This window comes from Canis lupus, chromosome 2 (genome assembly GCF_048164855.1).
Source record: "Canis lupus baileyi chromosome 2, mCanLup2.hap1, whole genome shotgun sequence".
In the NCBI taxonomy this organism is placed as follows: domain Eukaryota; kingdom Metazoa; phylum Chordata; class Mammalia; order Carnivora; family Canidae; genus Canis; species Canis lupus.
In genome coordinates, this window is record NC_132839.1 from 70,242,532 (window position 1) to 70,261,243 (window position 18,712).

Sequence of the window (18,712 nt, forward strand, 5' to 3'; positions counted from 1 at the left end):
AAATACAAATCAAAATCACAATGAGATACCACCTCACACCAGTGAGAATGGGGAAAATTAACAAGGCAGGAAACAACAAATGTTGGAGAGGATGCGGAGAAAAGGGAACCCTCTTACACTTTTGGTGGGAATGTGAACTGGTGCAGCCACTCTGGAAAACTGTGTGGAGGTTCCTCAAACAGTTAAAAATATACCTGCCCTATGACCCAGCAATTGCACTGTTGGGGATTTACCCCAAAGATACAGATTCAGTGAAATGCTGGAACACCTGCACCCCGATGTTTATAGCAGCAATGTCCACAATAGCCAAACTATAGAAGGAGCCTCAGTGCCCATCGAAAGATGAATGGATAAAGAAGATGTGATATATATATATATGCACACAATGGAATATTACTCAGCCATTAGAAATGACAAAAACCCACCATTTGCTTCGATGTGGATGGAACTGGAGGGTATTATGCTGAGTGAAATAAGTCAATCAGAGAAGGACAAACATTATATGGTCTCATTCATTTGGGGAGTATAAAAAATAGTGAAAGGGAATAAAGGGAGAGAGAAAATGAGTGTGAAATATCAGAGAGGGTGACAGACTCCTAACTCTAGGAAATGAACAAGGGGTAGCGGTAGGGGAGGTGGGCAGGGGATGGGGTGACTGGGTGACCGGCACTGAGGGGAGTGCTTGGCGGGATGAGCACTGGGTGTTATGCTATCTGTTGGCAAATTGAACTCCAATAAAAAATATTAAAAAAAAAAGAAAAGAAAATCAACAACAACAAAAAGAAACCATTCCGATGTCAAATCTTCTTTTTTTTTTAATTTTTATTTATTTATGATAGTCACAGAGAGAGAGAGAGAGGCAGAGACACAGGCAGAGGGAGAAGCAGGCTCCATGCACCAGGAGCCTGATGTGGGATTCGATCCCAGGTCTCCAGGATCGCGTCCTGGGCCAAAGGCAGGCGCCAAACCGCTGCGCCACCCAGGGATCCCCGATGTCAAATCTTCTTATTCCATCATTCACTCCTCTATCAAATTTATTAACCATTGATGAATTGATATTGAGCAAAACATCTATCAGATAGAGTGACAAACAGAAAAAAACAAAGTCCCTGATACCAGGTCTCTAGCACACATATCCTAATTTTGTGAGATGTTCCCAATTCAGGGATGAGCCCAGAAACTAATTTTCCACATTTCTTTCATTAGCATCTGCAGCCCAGTTATTACTGGTGTAATGTTTAGTCACTCTGGTGCCCTATGAATGTCTTGGCCTGCCACAAAGCCCCCCTGGTTAGGGTCACTGGGATCTTCTTCCCAAATCCAGGAAGAATATGATGCATCACAGAAATATTTGTAACCACAAAAGGAGAGACAGAGGAAAAATTTTAGCAGCACACTCATTCCTTGTGGCATGATAATCTTTTCATTGGTATAGGATTTATTCACCCTAGATAAATAATTTTCTAATTGTGAGGTGGCTGGAAAGGTGTGGAATGAATGTGGAGTGGAGATGAGTACAATCAAAGCATAAAACTCTCACTCACCCCTGGCTCAAGTCCATAAACTCAGTTCTTTTGTTATTTATTTTCTTTGCTTATTCTTTGGGTTCTTTGTAAAGAAAAGTCCTTTGGGAAAAAAAAAAAACTTTTAGGGGTTAAAAATTTGAAAACCCTTGCCCTGGAGAATGTTGCCACAGATACAACCCTCAGGACAGACTCATACAGTAGTTATTAATATTATCCGTTGTTACTAACAAAGGTATGCAAACCTCAGAGTGATGAGAAAACTTGCTCACTAATAAGTCACTGAGCAGGGACTCAAAGGCAGGATGTCTGATCATAAATACATTTATTCTTTCTACTACATCTCAGAGACTTCTTTGAAATTTTAATTTTAGCAGAAAATTCAAGACTTGTAGGATTTCATATCTCCCAACTTTATTCAAGATTAATTCAGCATATTTTAAATAAATCCCTTCTCTGATAGCATAACTATCATTTTAATGCAATTGTTATATGTCAGACACTATGCTATGCTCATTTAGAAACATAAATGTAACATAAATGAACTCAATGAGTTTTATTTAATCTATCAACAAAATGCATATATTAAATGCCATCACTAATCCTTTTTTCCAGATAAATAAACGGAGGAGTGAGAGGTTAAGAAACAGGTCTAAGTTCACTTAACTAGTTAGAGGCTGGTCCAGAAGCTGCTCTTAAGCAATCTAACTAATTAGTCAGTCCATTACTACATGGGGGTATGGTTGAGTTTAGGTGCTGTGGATTCTGAGTTGAATAAGATATTGTCCCCATACTTAGCTCACTTACAGATACATGGCCTCTAAAATAAGGTTTAGGATGGAAGTAACTGCACTCTCACAATAAATGTTAGTCTTCAAATCAGTGAGTTTAGAAGTAAAAGTTTATTTAGGATTAGTTTTACCTAAAGCCAAAGTTCTTAATGATCTACACAATATGATAGTATTTCTTAAATTTTTAAGAAGATAATCCATACCAGCTTCAGGAAACTTTATTAAGAAAATCTCAGAGAAATTACCCCATGGTAGAGGCCATGCATAAATCACGGTGGACATAAGGCAAAAGAATATTATACTGGAAAACTAGCTCTCACATGTGATGGGGGACTACACATTAAAGCCCCTCTGGGAACTTCAGTGAAGATATCTAAATATTGAAAGAAGAGATGAATTATCCTGCTAGGTCCATGGTTTATGAATGCATGCACATTGTCTACCAAATGTTCACAGTTGCTCAAATCATAAAATCCAACTTTTAGCTCTATTCCTCTACTGTTAATGATGCACAAGACCAGAATCTGTGCAAAACTTTGGAGGATGACATATTTTCTGCATTTCAACTTCCATGCTTGTTTTAAATAGTTCCCTGGTAGGACAGCAGTATGTGGGTTTTGCTTTAAAGCAAGCTCAATATAAAATTAAAATCACGATTTAAAAAAGAAAAACAAATTGGACAGATGTTGCAGATGGAGACTATTGGAGGTGAGTCATGGCCAAACCGTTAGTGGTGGAATGCTTCTTATAGTTGGAACTGTCAAAACAGGCTTCCAGTGCACACGAGGTGAAATGCAACTCTCCAGGGAGAAATTTTCATCATCATAAAATCTAATCTCTCTAATTTCAGCCTTGGAAACCTGTGCTGCCTGATATAACATCAAGGTGGAGGCAAGAAACAAGTAACAGGTTAAATGTTCACCCTATTTCGTCTGGCTGGTGTCTTCTCTTTTGCCTAATCAGCTTCTGAACATTGGTGAGAATATGGAGTCGAGATGAATTACTGGTTATGTGGGCAGAGGAAGATGGCAACGAGAAGAAAAGTAAAGATAGGGACCAGCACTGAGAGTATGTAAACCATTGTGCTGGAACTTTTCTGAGCCTTCATTTTTGTTTGTCTGTTTGGGTCTGCAAATCTTGAGTATAATGATAATTGTCTCCTGGAGTTACTACAAGGAAAAAGAAAACATGAAAAGTTTTTACCAAAATTGATTTATAAACTATAAACACCATGCAATTATTGATCATGCTATATTCTTTATTTTTAAAATATTTTATTTATTTATTTATTTATTTATTTATTTATTTATTTATTTATTGAGAAAGAGAGAGCAGAGGAGTAGGGGGAGAGGGAGAAAGAAAATCTCAAGCAGACTCCCTGCTGAGTGCAGAGCCCAATGTGGTGTTCCATCTCATGACTTTAACCAACTGATCCACCCATGTGCCCCTATTTTGTGTTTGATTATAAGGCAAAATAACCCACAAACTAAACACAATGGGAAAAATGGAAGGAAAATTATGGACTTTGGTTTGGGGAGCCTGGATTCTAGTCTGAGTCTACCCCTCACTGAAATACAATGAACTGATACATGGAAACTATCTGGAAAGTGCCTGGTCATAATAACATCAGCAAAGGTTGGTTAGTGTTGGCAAGACTTAACATTTCTGAGCTTCTAATTCCTTGTCTATAAAATATGAATCAGTGCATCTACTTCACAGACTACTGAAGGAGGATTAAACATAGTGATACATAAGAACAGAGATTATGAAATATTTACAAAATGGCTGTTATTATTATTACTTTTTCTTGCAGTCTGTTTTTATACCAAAGTTGAGAGGAACATGCTACCCTCTATGTATCAGCAAAAAACTTTATGTTATAAAAATATATTATCTTCAGGAACATGAAACAAAAGCTTAAGTATTTAGCTTTTGCCTAAATTAGTGATGACATTTACATATTAAGTATTTAGCTTTTGCCTAATTTGGGAGTGACATGATTAACTTTAATAAATATAAAGACTGGGGACACCTGGGTGGCTCAGCGACTGAGCATCTGCCTTTGGCACAGGTAGTGATCCCAGGGTCCAGGGATTAAGTCCCACATCAGGCTCCCTACAGGAAGCCTGCTTCTCACTCTGCCTGTGTTTCTGCCTCTCTCTCTCTCTGTCTCTCATGAATAAATAAATAAAAACTTAAAAAATAAACAAAGAAATAAATAGTTTATTCATATATTATTATATATTATATATTATTATATGTTGTATATTATATATTATATTAAATAAATAGAAGTGTTGGAAAAGTTTAAAGTTGTTTTTTAAAGGAATAAGCAGAGGCTCTATCAGCCTACCATAATTATCAGATTAGAACTAGGAAAGCCTACACTCAGATGCTACTGGTGATGATAAAAACAAATGTATTGTGTTTAAGAGACTTGATAAGATTTATCACTTAACACAACAGACTTCAGTAGCAGGCAGCTTGTGATTCAGAAGATCAGAAATATGAAGTCTCTTGCCAATACTACTTAATGGTTTTGCTGTATTTTTCACTTTGCTTATACTTTCAGATCAATCTACTTGATCTAAAAGCAAAGGAATGAAGGACAGCCTTTGGTTGGCATTTGGTGTGAAATGGTATGTTAATGTGCAGTGTGGAATGAATGGTGTGATGGTGTACAATGGCATGTTAGCGTCCTGTGTGAAATGGTATGTTAGCATGTGGTATGGAATGGCACATTAGTGTTTGGTGTGGGATGGCATGATGTAACAAGTCTTGATGTGGTGGGAACAGTATATTATTTGTCATAAATCTAACCTAGATTCAAATTCCTGCTGAGGATCTTTATACTTGATCTAAGGAAACTTTTTTAATCCCCGTGAAACTCCTTTTAAATTATTATGATAACTATTGCACCCTCCTCCCAAGATTACTCTGGGTATTCAGTGAGACAATTCATGAAATACACCCAGACCTGCACCTGCACAACTTGTAAAAGTTACTTTCTTCCTGTCACCCACTCTGTCTTAGACTTTATGGTTCTATGATAAATATAACAAAAGTAGTATTATAGTTATAGTCACAAAATCTTAGATTTGAATAGGTTTTGTAATAAAACCTTGGAGGTCAACAAATCAAATTCTCATCATATATGTATTAATAAATAAGCTTAGAAAGATATGTGACTTGCCTAAGACAGTTCTTAATTTGCAACTGAAACAGGACTAGTAGACTTAGTCTCCAGGATTCTAGGTCATAGGCATTCCGCAAGCCCAGATGTGACCTATGTCTTGATTGCTTCAATGAAGGCATGCATCTGTGCCTTCAAGGATCTTAGAATCCAAGAAGACAACACCAAGAACTACCCCTGGCCACATGCAGAGTACAAAGAGATGGCTACATGCTCTCCAGCTACTTTTTCTTCTGCATATGTGAATGCTGCGATGCTTTTACCTAGTAACTGAACAGGCTACTGCATACCACATGCAAAATACTCCATTTAGTACTGTACAAAAAGGAAATTAAATTTCAGCCCAAGACAGAAGAGACATGAAACCAGCTGTAAAGTAGGACAGATCTCAGATTTTAGCATCAGGAAAAAACTGAGTTCAAATCCTGATTCTGTTGCTTTGCATACACTCTTTTGGTCCAATTCCTAAACTACTCTAGGCCTTTGTTTGCTCTCCTTTATTATGTGAAGAATTACACTTAGTCCTCAGATGGGTCATGAACACTGCTCTAGTGTAAAATGAAGAACTCAAACTTTACCTAAGTTCTCAATCAATCCCTCATTCAGTGGTGACTATTGTTAATAGCAATTATTAATTATCAAGAGATGTAAAGTACTATGTGGCTAACCTTCTAAATTAGTTGTCATCAGACTTTTTCCTGTAGATGTTCCTGTAAACATTTTCAGCTCTGTGGGCTGTAGGGTCCACCATGACGACTCATTTCTGTTGTTGCAGAGTGAAAGCAGACACAGACCATGTGTAAATGAATAGGTGTGGCTATGCTATAATAAGTGTAAACACAGGAGGCCAGTGTGGACCATAGTTTTTCAACTCCTGTTCTGAATGGACAATTATGGAAAGGGTAACTATAAAGAATGATTACTGGTTTAGTAAAACTTTAGGATTTGGGAGTGAGATGACAACAGCAGCAGAAGGAACAGCATAAACAGAGGCAAGAATTGGGAGCAGTTTGGAGCAGGTCTGGTGCTTATTTGAGCCTAACACCCCATCAGGGATCCTCCAAGCACCCAGTCCAAGCCAGGTCATAAAGGATGCTCATTGAAAGGGAGCATGAAATACTGGAGCAAAAGACATTCTGGAACTCTCCTATCTCAATACCCTCACATCCTTGTTGAATGACAACTTTTGAGCAGAAAAGTGACATGATTGATAATATGCTTTACTATAATACAAGTGCAAGGGCAACTCTCTTAGGGCAGAATAAACAAGTAACAAGGTAACTAATCTAATCAGAGGAAAGAAGAAGGAGATAGAGTGGAGGATAACATCTATAAGTCAGGCTTATAAGACAGAGATGTGGAATATTGAATGTGGGAAGCAAAGCTGGCTGGAGAGCTGAAAAAGACACTGAAAAGTGAACTGTGGGACTTTGGGCAAATCACTGAACCTGTATGAGAAATGGATTGGATCATCTCTGAGCTCTTTTAGATCCAGAGATCAATGACTTCATATTGAATTTGGCATTGTGAGCACACTGATATTTTGGTCTCTGTAACTTAGCAGCTAGACTAAGCCCAATATATTAATTGGTAAGAATAGATAGTGAAATCATCTGTACTCTTTGAAAACTCTCTGTCTCCTTTTCACTATTCTCTTTTTCTTGCTTGTTTTGTTTCATTTGTCATGTGTGTATAAGTGTGCATGTCTTGTGGAACACATATATTTTAATCTATAAGGTGATGCATATGATTTGGCTCCATTGCATTGTGTTTGAAGTCCTAGCAGAACATTCTCAACCATTGTGCCTGAGTGGATTTTTCAAAACGCTGGTATTTTCATTTCCTTCCTCTCCATTAAACATCAATGACAGACAAAGGCTGTCACATAATGCCATCTGTATAAAGCCCACAGTGTTCTTTCTATAAGGCATGCAACTCTTTTTTTGTCTGATTCTCACATGTCTTTCTTTCTTTAGGACCCACCTCACACCTCTACCTAGCCCAGATATATGAACCACAAAGTTTTCAAAATGTTCCAAATTGTTTCATGTTAATGATCATTTGCTTACACTGTTTTTTCTATTAAGGTTTCCAAGGGAGCCCATAAAAAAAATCCCCCTTTCCCAGCTAGATTGTGAACATGTACAGAAATGAAGCAAAGAAAAAATATGGAAGCCAAACATATTTGTTACAGATGGAGGCCAAGATGGAAGACACATCCTTAGGTGGATTAGTCAAGTGGACTTGAGAATATCAAACTTTGGCTATACAAGACCTACTCTGTCAAATTCAGGCATTGCAGGACTGGGGCAGGCCTCCCCTGCCTAGAACTCCTGCAACATAGATGGCCTAGCTGAGCTGAGTACCCCCACTTATTCCTTTTGAATATCCCAGCCAACTAGGTCATTCTACCAACTCTTAAGCTAAAGAAGCAAAATAAGGACCCCGTGTTATGCTAATTGAGCTACTTTCACAGGATGGAAATGTCAGAAGTGAGGAGGAAGTGTTCCTCACCAACATTACTCCTAATACTTTCTTATCTTTATAGTAAAGAATTGTTATTTATCAAATTTTCACCCAGTCATCACCAACAAAGTGTTCGCCAAGTAGACGTTCTTTGAATTTGTGTATCAAGACCTAAACAAGCATAGCATGATAACATCTATTGCTCAATGCTGTACACCTCTACCTCCCCCAAAGACTCAGGTCCCTGAGAGCCATTTGTTGATATTATTTTTCTGCTGTGTACCCTTTTTCATTCTTAGGTCACAATGAAAGCTCAGGGTTTTTGTTTTTTTTTTTTCTTTAGGGCCCTCCTTTCCCAATTTACATGAATTCTGAAGATGCCACTAATCCAGGGATGGTAAGTGTTGATTCTTCAGTGGAATGACAGAAAGACAGAAATGAGTGGAATTGTTTCACCTCAGTGTGATGCCAGAAGTAAAGTGTCCATTCTTCGTTACCCAGATCCTTTGAGGGTTGTGGTTCCTGTCTTTTGTAGATTGTTTGCAAACATGGCTCTTGCAATATGACTTTGCTGAAGGTGGCATCTTTCTCTCCACTTCCTGCCTTGAACTTGAGCTGACTTAGGCACTTACTTTGGTCAATAGATGTGGTGAAGCTGGTGTCCCACCAGGTCTGAGCCTAGGTTGTAAGTGACTGTCCATCTTCTGTTTGTTTCCTTGGACCCCAACCACCTGCATTGATCAAACCCCAGTAATCACCCTTTGGATGAGAGATTAAGTGGGACAGAGTCTGCCTGTTTCTCCCTAGATGCATAGACAATACCTCTGTCTACTCACAACAGCTAAACCTGTCCTGGACCAGATGACCTCTCCAGCCAAACTGCAAGTGGGAGCTAATAAATATCTACTGCTTTAAGCAACTAAGATTTGGAGTGGTTATTATACAACAATGGATAATTTCCCCCCATTTTTACCAAGATATAACTGATGTATAACATTGTATATGTTCAAAGTATAAAGCATAACGACTTGATATTGGTACTTAGAAATGGCTTTGGGGTTGGGTGTCAACAGAGATTGGAAAAATGATGATCAGCCTGTTGGTGGAAGATGGAAAAAGCTGTAGTTTGTCTTTGATTTGTCTTTTGATGTAGAGAGTGACTCCAAATCCACCCACATACCTGTTCTTACGGTTTTTTTAATACTTAAATTAATCTGAGTTACTGTATGTTGCTTGAGATCAAAGAAACTTAGCTGAAATAGGCCAGAAAGTGGGAAGGAAGGTCAAAATAGAGGAAAGGAAAAAAAAAATAAGGAAGTATATAGAACTCTTAACTGTCATCTAAAAAAAAGATTCAGATCACTGCATTTAAAAGAAAATGCATTTTCCAAACACCAGAGTGTATATGAATCAACTAAAATGCCAGTGATCACTAGGCTTAAAAAACCCTGTTCTGATGTTATGATTATTCAGTTTATTGTTACACACACACGCATACACACACAGGGAATTGCAGATGGCTCACCCATCTGGTCAGAGGGCACCAGAGAAGTCACGAGCAAATGCATATCGGAAGTTTTTGATTTATGTACGAGGTTTTCTGCAAACAGTTCACTGCTGCTGATTAAATCATTGCAAGCAGATTAGGTTCTGTTGGTGAAAGGAGTAATAAAGTGAAATCTATTTCTGCTTCCCAAAGCATTTATGCTATACAGATCTTAAACCAAGGCATTCTCCAGATAAACAAACTCCAAATGCAGTGATCAAGAACAAACTCTAAATCTCTGCAAAATCACAGAATATTTGGAATTGTTTTCCTCTTTTGTACCAAAAACTAAAAATTTCATAAATTACATAAATTATTTCTATTCACTAAATAATTTTCAATTGTTATGTAATAAATCAGATAATAGACAACTCAGCTGGCCTTCTCTTAATTATGAGTTCACTTAACAAATATTTATTCCACAACTATACTCCAATGACATTGCTATACCCAAAATTCTTGTACTTCGATTGGCTTCCTATTGCCTAAAGAATTGTGTAAAAATAATTATAGTGATACCATTACTATTTATTATGAAGAAAATCATGAACTTCCCTAAGGTGTGCCAGATATTGCTATGACAGTGATGGTCAACATGGGCACCACTTGTAGGCTGTGTCTGCTCGTGTTCCAGCTTGCCACTCACTAGCTGTGTTAACATTAGGAAAATTACTCATCTGTAATTCTGATTCTGAATTCATTCTCCCATGGAAGGAGATAGGAATAATGTCTCATCATACCTTGTAAAGATTAAATAAGCACATGTAAAGTGCTTAGACCATTCCTTGGCATATAATAACTATTTAATAAATGTTAGCTATTGTCATTAACTATCCTCCTCCTCCTCCCCCTCCAACTTCCCCTCCTCCTCCTCACCATCACAGCCCTAGATTAACATTTCACCTATTTTATGAGCACTTACAACATCTCATTTATTTCTCTGATCAGTCCTATGATAAATGTCATTATCCTTACTTTATAAAATTGAAACCAAGACTCAGATTGGTAAAATAATTTGCCCAAGGTCATTCTAGCAAAGATAAGCTCAGAGTCAAGCCCAAGCCTGTTGGACATGAAGTCCATACCCATTTTCTACACCTTGCCCCATTTATTGGTTTCTAAGGGTATCTATCCACTCATTTCCTCTTACCTTCTTTCCTCTAGCTGTTTTATGCTCCAAAGCTTGTACCACACTAACTTAGATTATTATGTTGAAATGTCCTCATCAGTAAAACAATGCCTACCTGACTGTTGTGGGATTAAATGAAATAAGCAGAGATCAGCACAGTGCTTGGCATGTAGTAAGACTAGAATAAGTTTTAACGTAAGAGTCTGATAAGCAGAACTCCCTCTGTCTCTTCACCAGCAGAATTCTCCAAGACAACCGCAATAGGAGCCAGATCAAAAATAAAGGCTGGCCTTATCTGCTACAAAATTGTTCAAATAAGAATGTCCATTACCCATCTCAAAGAAGTAAAGGATATGAGTAGAAAAATAGGTGAAAAAGGCTTCCTTTTAGGGGAATATCTGTGGGCTATAGGTCTCTTCCCAAAACCCACAAGGAAGAGGAAGCTACTTGCTCCTACCTCAAACCAAGTGAAAGGAGCTTTGGAGGAATGACAGGTTTGATTGTGTGTATGGGAAACTTGTGAGCTTCACCTGGGAGAGTTGTGGCCAGGGCTATCTATTTCAGATATCCAGGCATAGGAAGGACATGGACAAGCAGTGTTTTTCAGGGAACCAGATGTGACCTTAGAGTTGGAATCTAGCCTGGAGTCTATGTGGAGAGGATTGTGGGAATTCTAGGGGTCAGGATAGTTGGAAGTGGCCAGCTAGAGGTGTAGCAGCATCTGTGTTAAGGGAGCTATGGATACCTCTGAAATATGTCCTCAAAAGGGGGTCCCTTGAGAGATGAACAGGGAGTACCTCTATATGTGTGCAACAGGAACCAACTCCCAATCACATGTCTGCCCATCATTGTGGCCATGTTACCTTAGTCCTTCCTTCCCTAATGCCCTCTATGCCTATGCCTCATGTGGAGAGGTCAAGTATTTAGACTGTAAGGAGTGGAATAGGGATAGGTGGAAGAGTAGGATGAGAAAACAGAAAAAAACACTCACTGTCCATGCACTACCCTAGGCTTTCAGGCCTGGCATTGTCCAGATTCAGTGCAGAGGAGGAGTTATATATTTGAATAAGAGTTTTGATGATTGCACCTTTCTGGACATTTAAATTATTTCAAAAGATCTCCATTTTGATTTAATAGTAGCCCAGGTATTTGAGGACTGTGTATTGGCAGTGCTGCGCAGAAGGACCGCAAAGCTTTTGGGTTCATATAAATCTTGCTTAAACTCTGAACTTTTCTGGGGCTCCTGGATGGAGCAGTCAGTAGGGCATCTGATTTTTGGTTTTAGTTCAAGTTGTGATCTCAGGATCATGAAATCAAGTCCCAGGGGTTGGGCTCCATGCTCAGCGTGGAGTCTGCTTGGGTTTCCCTTTCCTTTCCCTATGTCTCTCCTTCCCTAAAATAAATAAATAAACCCTTAAAAAAGAGACAAAGAAAAAAGAAAACACCTCTGGCCTTTTCTCTGCTTCCTTATTTTTCTTGTGTGGCACTATGAAGTTTCTGGGTTTCATTTTACACCACAGTTATAGAGCACATTAAGTGCCTTGTGTTAAATATCTAGGGCTGTACCTGGCCTTAGCACTTAATAATAGCAATCTCCATTTCCATTTTGATTGGGAAAAAAATAACAGAAAAGGCATTGCCATTATCTTACCAATTCTTTGATGAAGATATGACCCCAAAGGGCATTTAAATCTATTGCCCTTTGAATCTTCAACTTCCAAAGAAATATTTTAAAGAAGATGAGGGCATGAATAGCTCTGTAATCCCCTTTCTTTCTACAGTAAGCTAACGCACCACCAAAGGGAGAAACTATGCAGAAAGCTCTGTAGCACTTGGACCTATTTAGCCAGTCCAGTCTCAACTGTCCAACAGACCCTTTGGAATCCCAGATCAACTTCACTGTTGTCTTTGTGAAATTAGAGCAATGATTATCATAATATCAACCTACTTCATAGGATTTTAGGAGCATGCCAGGATATAATATATAAAACATGTTTAGACCCTCCAAACTTGTCTGTCATTGCTTAGATAATCAGTTTTATAACACGAATGCCTTGGTTCAACCTTATGAGTTAGGCCAATGGCTCTTCTGATTATCTTGTCTTTGTCTTTACTTGTTATGCTTCTTTAACACTTTCATGATTTTTTATCATGCTTTTATCTCCTATCTGTTAAACATAAATGGCCATTTAAATGTGGAAATTAAATGAAATGTCTCATCAACAGATAACTTGGATCCTTTTGCTCTCCCAATTAAATAAAAAGACAGACACATTAGGAACTCCCAATTTGATATGGGGAAGATCAGGTTGACTCTGTGTCCCTATCTTCCTCATGCATGACTGATACTGCTTAGGAAACTGAAATAATGCATGGAATAATAAATATCAACATAAAATATATAGCTGAACACTACTGTTAGATGTACTTAGTTGGGGACAGCAGAATCCTGTGATTTTAGAGTTTGGGTTCCCCAATCAAATCCTGAATGTATCTGTGGTCTCAGAATCTTTTGACTTACCTGCACACTGGGCAGAAAAATAGTAGTTACTTCACAGAGTGCTGAGGAATTCTGAAAGAAATAATGTACAAGAAAGTACTGGTTAAATGCAGAGATGCTATAAAATTAACATGTTACAATCACCTAACCCTGTCTTCGACAAGAAAATCAGATAAGGCATAGGGGTGGTAGAAAGGAAATTTGGGTATGAAGGCTGGACTTATTATAATCCCAACTCCACCACGAAGTAACTTAGTTCACCTTGTGGGTGAAATAAACACTCACCTAACAAGCAAAAAAGAATAACACCCAACTACGAGAATACACTATCAGTATAGTACCTTGAAATTCTAAAGCTGCATGATCTCTATGTAGCTGCTACCCACTTAGAAGTAAAATAGAATTGCATACTTTTCTGGCCATCAACTGCACTATCAGTAATGATGGAGCAGGGCAGTATGGTGGGAAAAATTAAAACAACCAAAGCCAGAGAACTCTGGTTTGAATCCTGGTTCTTCAGGATGTTAATGGGAGAAGTTATTAAATTGCCATGGCCTGAACTGTCTTATTTGCAAAATGAAACTCTTGTGAGGGAAGAAAAGTACATGAGATCGTATGTTTCAATTCATTTTTGCTGCCTTTCTACAAACATCCAGTGAGCATATAGCAAATGAAATCCTGAACCCCCTTAGTTCTGCCTGGTTGGGGACATTAGGAGTTAGGGAGCTAATAAAGATCTCTTGGCCTCAAGATTTAAGTCAAGCCCTTTGTGTTTATCATGTGGGATGGATACAGAGCTAATGGCTAAGTTGGAAAAGATCCTTGTTTTAACAGTGTAGAACTGCAGACTCATTTTGCCATCTGTATTGCCAGGAACCGAGCAAGGAGAAAGCCCCGGAAAGAATAAGATTAATTCTCACCAGAGGTTATTTTCCTTTCATCCCACAAGAAGCCTGCTTTGTAGGGATTGTCCTGGGAGGAGGAGAAACAGGATGCATTTCTGGAGGGGACTCACACCTTGTCCCTCTTTGCAGCCTCAGAGCATGAAGATTGAGAAGGAAGCCATCTGAATGACTCATTGCAAGCTCTTCCCACCATTCTTGGAGCCTCAGGCTCAGAGCATTGGTGTTCATTTTCCATTTCTTCTCTTCCATACTGAACAAGCCTCATGTGGAACTCCTATCCTCTCTGTCTCCCATGAATCTCAGAGACAATGAGCAGAGGTCTTCAAAGTGGGAGTAAGGATTCAGGGCACACACAGGTAATCCACCAGATGCAAGGATAAATTAGTAGGTCTTTGATTTACACTTAATTCTAGTCCATCTTATGTTTACTTTAAATTCTGTAATGTAAATAATATATTAACACTGAGGTACATCTATATAATTAATAAGTGAGGTTATGTATTGCAGTTGTGTTTTAACTACTATCATATGCAGAAACAGATAATACAGAAACTACTAAAAATGTATAATCAAAAAAACATGTTGTGTCCATAGACAGTAGGCTTTTTAAAAGTCAAGACAAGGTCATTCATCCTTGAATCCCAAATTTCTGGTGCAATGTCTTACAGTCTAGAAAGAATGGAGGGATAAACAAAATAATATGCATATATTTATTGGAACATACAACTAGGCAAGGTTCTATCCTACACCCTCAAGATTCAGAGACATATAATCTTGTGAAGAAGACAATCATGGAACCAACCAACCAGAAGACAATGGGGTGAGTGTTTCATGTGCATTGTAACTATAATTATAACTATGTGGATACAAACAGAAAACTATCAATTTTATTAAGCTCAGGAGCAAGACTGGGCTAGCTTCATACAGTAGTGAGGATTTAACAGAGCCATAAAGATTAAGTAGAATTTTTTTTTTTTTTTTTTATGTTTGGAAGAAACACAGGAGAGTGGATCAGGAGAATTTATTTCCTGTAAGTTCTTTTAATTTGCATAGGGCAGGACACATTGGAAAGTCTGCATAAATTGAGTTACCGTGTCTAAACATGTATTAGTTAGAACCACTTTAATTATAACTAATAAAGACTGCAGAAATAAAAATAATTGACTCAGAAATAAAAATAATTTTTAATTTACAGTACTTAGAACCCTAAAAATTGGGAGGGTTTCAGGCACAGTTTGATTCAGAGGTTTATAAGGTTATCAAGATTACAGCTTCATTTCTTTTAGCTATTCTGAATTTCTGACTTTTCTTATGGTTTCCTCTTCAGGCTGGATTCCTACTCAAACTGGCTATGGCAATTTCAGGTTGCATATTCACAACCTACAACCCTCAGAGGCAGAACTGGCTCCTGAGTTCCAGAAGCCTAAGCAAGAGTTCCAACACTAACACTAATCACACTAGCCTAGGTCACAGCTCCAGCCCTGAATCAAATGTCAGCCAAATATAATACCAGACTCCTGGAGACAGGAGGAGAGTCAGCTTTTCCCAAACTACATGGATCCCCTCATGGAAATCAAGATATTTCAAAGGAAAATGAGAAAATTGATACTCCAGAGCAACCAATAGATGGGTACTATATGTAGTATAACCCCATTCAGTGTTTAATGAAGAGTGCATACATCGATTTTGCACGTTGTAAAAGCGAATTAACCTGATTTTTTAAAAATATCTTCTGAAAATCCTCACATGGTTTTCTCTGTTTCATTCTGTTTTGCCTCAACCTCTGAGATGAAATATGGCCAGTAGGGATATACTGGATATCATTTACCAGTTTGGTGAGGAAGAACTGAACTTCCTTTGTGTTTGCTTGTTTTCTTTCCATTCTTTTTTTTTTTTTTTAACTTCTTAGAAACTTAAGTAATGAAATCACAGTGAAAGTCATTGCTTTATTCTCTACCTTTTGTGTCTGATTACAATACTGTTATCTTTCCCTCTGAGAAATAGATATTTGCTTTATCTTGTATAAAACTAGCCTGACTTCCTAGACAAAGTACAAACGTATAATAACCATTTTGTTAGAGACTGGCTTACAAGACACTAGTACTTTATGAAGAAATGAAAATTGGCCCCAGAAAGAAATCCAACTAGAGCATCACTGTCCACAGTAGAAGCTAAGCCCATTCTGTGGTCTGTCTTGCTCTGAAGCCACTTCTCAGCCTTGCACATGAGTACAGGCATTACAGGAGAATCTCATAGCTTCTATTTTGGAGACTCATTTTATATGTCAAACCACTAGCTGTCTCTTTTACTTAACCCAAGGTTGCTTGACATTCAATAAATATTAAATGTGGCAATAATAATGATGATAATGACCGTGTAAATAAATAAAAAGAAATAATCCTTTTTAAGCCTTTCCAGATTGTCAGCACTTATGATTTTAGAATAAGAGAAAATTCATCTCTTGGGGTCAAGTGGAATGTCTTTTGGCCTCCCTATATGTGATTAAGTCATACTCAATTTCCTAAAGTCAAAGGATAAAGCTCTAAGAGAGTATGATCGTGCTAATAATTTTCAAGAATAGTATCCTTGGAGGTGAAAATAGCATATTTGGCATCTGTAGCTTCCAGGTAGAACTGAGTCTTCTTCCTTATACAAACCTTTGTTAAAGTAGCCTTAAACTTGTGGAAATGACTGGCTTGCGTGTGAATCACTGGTATACCTTTCATTGCTTGTACACAGCTCATCACTTGTACACCCCTCACCACAGAGCCAGACACACAGTAGGTGTTCACTAAATGTTCATTTAGTACATAAATGAGTTTTTAAATTTATCTTCTTGAGTACGGACCATCTGCACATACACTCCCTGTCAGAGAGAGTAGGCTAAATGTATGCTACCATTTAAGCACAATTTAAGGCAGAAATTACAAATTACTTTCATCTTGCTTGCAAGCCCTGGGTTTAAGAGTAGTATGGGCATGCTGAAATGATTAGTCATGTCTGCCGTGGACACAGGATAGAGGTCTGGCAGCAGTGTGCCACAGAGCTATATGCCATCCAGATTTACAGGCATTCCCACCCACAGCAGAGGGACAGGTTTTGCAGAGAAGAGGGCAAAATATCCCACTGGTGTGTCTGAGAACACCATAAAAGCTTAGCAGTGACTCAATTAACAGTAACTATGGAAATTGCATCTGTTGAGAATTTGCTTACAATTACTTTTAAATGAATTGGCAATGTCTTTCTGCAAATGGTCAAGGCACACATAAAAACACATGGCCCAGGGTTATTTGAGGATTTTCAGAATCTGTCCACAAATACAGCCCTAATCAGCCAGTATTTGGGAGTTCCATCATTATATGGGTGCATTTATTTTTATAAATTAGAGGACAGACCTCAGTTGAAATAAAATGGACCAGGTTTCTGTCCTCTCCTGACATTTTGCATTTGGCAAAGCAAGCACTGTAAGTCTTGCTTGGCACATAAGATAAATTCCAAATAACCCCAAATAACCCCAATTTCACTCCATTACTTACTGGAAAATCTCCTCTTCTAGGCACATCTTCAGACCTGGAGACTCTGTAGATACTTCCATTTGCCCATCAGACCCTACCCTCTCCATCTAGGAGGCTGGCCTGTGGGTTAATACCAACTGCCTCCCGTGTACTCTGGCCTCTGATTGAGTTCAGCCAATATGGAGGCCCAGCAGGAGATGGACGGGAAGCATTTCTTCCACTGACTTGTTTTCCCAGTGACATCCCTTCAGGATAGCCATGTCCTCTCCCAGGCCCCCTTGAGTCAGCCTACACTATACACGGGATTTCTCTGGCCTTCCAAAATCCAGTGAGCTCTCCGTGTCCTTGCCTTATTGGACCCGGGAAGGTAACAGGATCCCTGATGATGCTAGCTTAAGTCTTTGCACTATTCTTTGTGGGTCCTTATGCCGCGAATCCACCTTAAATTAATAAGTAAGCACCACTTGAATTAGCCTAATTTTGATGTGTCACCTTGTCCCTTTGGGCTCTGACAGCTTTGGTGCTTCCCCGGGAAGCCCTTGCCTCACCTGGCACCATGACGATAGTGAAGGTCAGCTCCTCATCAGGGCCTCAGCATCCTCTGGCTTTCTCCTACCCCACTGACTTTAGTGAAGAGCCTGCTTCTGTCCACTGCAGAACCCCACTGTACACACCAGCTGCTTATTTGTGCATGGTCACAGCTACCCTTATGTCCTCGTGAAGTGAAGCCTGCCCTGATGAGAGGACAATATTTCAGCAAAACCGTCAAAAATGAAAAAAAAAAAAAAAAAAACACACACACACATGAAAACCTGTTTTTTTTTAATTGGCATAATACTGGCATTTTTCTATTTCAGAAGAAAGATTTTAAAAAATATATTAAAAATGAGTGGGAAATATCAAAAAGGGAGACAGAACATGAAAGACTCCTAACTCTGGGAAACGATCTAGGGGTGGTGGAAGGGGAGGTGGGTGGGGGATAGGGGTGACTGGGTGACGGGCACTGAGGTGGGCACTTGACAAGATGAGCACTGGGTGTTATTCTATATGTTGGCAAATTGAACACCAATAAAAAATAAATTCATAAAAAATAAAAATAAAATAAAAAATTAAAAATATATTAATTATCAATTAGAAAACTAAC

The 18,712-nt window shown here is 38.5% G+C and overlaps 1 long non-coding RNA gene across 3 annotated transcripts in view; it reads left to right on the top strand.

The window, feature by feature from the left end:
• The window catches only part of LOC140621169 (uncharacterized), a 63,417-nt gene extending 47,110 nt beyond the window's left edge, over positions 1-16,307 (top strand). Inside the window, exons 2-7 of one of the 3 annotated variants that reach the window (XR_012020903.1) lie at positions 3,165-3,382; positions 8,317-8,370; positions 14,183-14,409; positions 14,722-14,873; positions 15,048-15,083; positions 15,381-16,307. This is a non-coding gene — a long non-coding RNA (uncharacterized lncRNA). The remainder of the gene's footprint in view (positions 1-3,164; positions 3,383-8,316; positions 8,371-14,182; positions 14,410-14,721; positions 14,874-15,047; positions 15,084-15,380) is intronic. The other 2 variants (XR_012020902.1, XR_012020901.1) reach the window with 2 other exon arrangements.
• Positions 16,308-18,712: the final 2,405 nt, after the last annotated feature.